At 37.0% G+C, this 2,346-nt stretch overlaps 1 non-coding gene across 1 annotated transcript; it reads right to left on the reverse strand.

Annotated features, from left to right (window-relative positions):
* Positions 1-396: 396 nt before the first annotated feature.
* On the reverse strand, positions 397-503 carry LOC113830819. The gene has a single exon (XR_003480275.1). It is a non-coding gene; the product is annotated as a U6 spliceosomal RNA (small nuclear RNA).
* Positions 504-2,346: the final 1,843 nt, after the last annotated feature.

Below are 2,346 nucleotides of genomic sequence, written 5' to 3' on the forward strand. Positions count from 1 at the left end.
TCCTGATTTTAGAGGAATCGCTTTGAGTTTCCCTCCATTTAGTTTGATGTTGCCGGTGGTTTGCTGTATATTGCTTTTATCATGTTTAGGTATGTTCCCGTTATTCCTGTTCTCTCCAAGATCTTTATCATGAAGGGATGTTGGATTTTGTCAAAGGCTTTTTCAGCATCTAGTGAGATGATCATGTGGTTTTTCTTTTTCAGTTTGTTTATATGGTGGATTACATTGATAGATTTTCATATGTTGAACCATCCTTGCATCCCTGGGATGAAGCCTACTTGATCATAGTGGATGACTTTTCTGATGTGTTCTTGGAATCGATTCACCAATATTTTGTTGAGTATTTTAGCATCGATGTTCTTGAGGGATATTGGTTTGTGATTCTCTTTTTTAGTAAAAATAATGGAACATTTCACATGTTTGTGTGTCATCCTTGCACAGGGGCCATGCTAATCTTCTCTGTATCATTCCAATTTTAGTTTATGTGATGCCGAAGTGAGCACGTAATGGGAAATTTTTTTGATGAACACTATAAAATTGATTATCTTTTATAGAAAAATACATTTATTAAACAGTTGCACAGAATGTTTATTCCCTATATCTTATGTTCATATAAGTAAAAAATGTGCACTATACATTCAACATTGTTACTATACTAAAATTGTCATTGAATTTATTGCATTGTAAAAGAAAAATAAACACAGAAGAAATATACTGAGGATACTTATCAGTTTTTTAAGTGTGTTTCAGTATTTCAGTGAATTTCATTATGTTAATAATAAAAGTGAAGAATGAAAGACTAATTTTCATGTAAAAATTGAAGTATATATTAGCCTCCATTTCCTTCCATATCTCCATAAAAAGGACATAAAGCGTTTTGTTTCGACTAACAAGGTGGCTTAGCAGATAAAGAACATGCTTTGTAAGCATAAGGACTGGAGTGGACATCCCTAGGACCCAAGAAAAAGCAGGCTGTGGCCTCCCTGCAATCCCAGTGCACAAGACAGAAACAAATCCTAAACCAACAAGCCCTAGGATTAGCTAGGGACTCTGCTCATCACAGACATTAGCCTCAATCCTCTACATACATATGCTTGGGCACCCCCCCACCCCCACCCACATACACACAGACCACACATACATATATACATACAAATGTAAAAATAGTTTTATTCAAACCACAAAGGCAAAATGTTCATGAGACAGTGCTAGAGTTGAAAGCAAATGGATGACAGAAAATGGACTGAGACTCATTCAAGTACAAAGCTGCCAACAGGGAAATCAAAGAAGCAACATGACTTATTTTGGTTTTTACTTATTTTTTTTACAGTGATGAAGATCAATGCCTGTGACTTGTCATGGTAAGAAGACATCTTACCTCCAAACAACATGAATTATACCAAAAATTCCCCCCAAAGCCTTAGAAATTGGTGGTGACAGGTTATAAGAAGCAAGCAGACACTCTCCACCTCCCACTCTCTGCTATACCCTGCAGCTAGTCATTAATATCCTTCCTCCACTCCGGGAGATTTGTAGTCTGTCCTCTGGGGTCAGTAAAACAAGGAGTCACTGTAGTGACTATCCCAAGATGAGGTGAACAACATGGAGAGCAAGAGGAGTACACACTTACAAAGCAAGCATTGAGAGTACTCTGTATTTTCTCACAGGATTCCAAAAATGAGGGCAATATATTTATATCTTCCATGAAAGACTTGGGAAGATTGGTTTGAGGGGTTTTCAGAAAACCAAGAAAGGGAATGTAAAGACTGCCTTAAAAACAAAATCTCCTAAAATCCCATGCGCTGACTTAAATTTTTTTCTTTTACTGATCAAAATTGTGTCTTTATAGCCACATGCAGTGCCAAGGGATGTGTAGAAGTTTGCTTTCTGTCTTCCATGCTGGACTCGTTGCTACTCTGAAAAGAATCAAGTTATTGTTGCAGAAAACAAGGGACATGTTTATTGGATGGGACATGAACAGCATGTATCAGAAAGGATTTTAAAAACTGAGATGCTTCAATAATGGGCTAAAAATTCAGTTCCAATTTCTAGGAGCTTAAATGCTCACAGCAGAGCAGACCCATAATTTAACCATCACTCTGTGCCACTTGTGTGATTGTGACCTTTAAGTTAGGGTAGCAAACAAAGGAAGTTTGGGAGAAAGGAAAAGGGTGGAACATGAGTGCCTATCTTTCTTTACTCCTAAAATAACTGCTTCAGTTAAGAATTTTTATAAAAGAAAATGTGTACCAGATCACCAATACTGCAACTTATGACAGCAGTCAAAATATGTGTCTCTTTACGTGGTGGATCTAAGGAAACATGCGGATGCCTAGCAATTAGATA

This window comes from Cricetulus griseus (assembly GCF_003668045.3).
Source record: "Cricetulus griseus strain 17A/GY chromosome 1 unlocalized genomic scaffold, alternate assembly CriGri-PICRH-1.0 chr1_1, whole genome shotgun sequence".
In the NCBI taxonomy this organism is placed as follows: domain Eukaryota; kingdom Metazoa; phylum Chordata; class Mammalia; order Rodentia; family Cricetidae; genus Cricetulus; species Cricetulus griseus.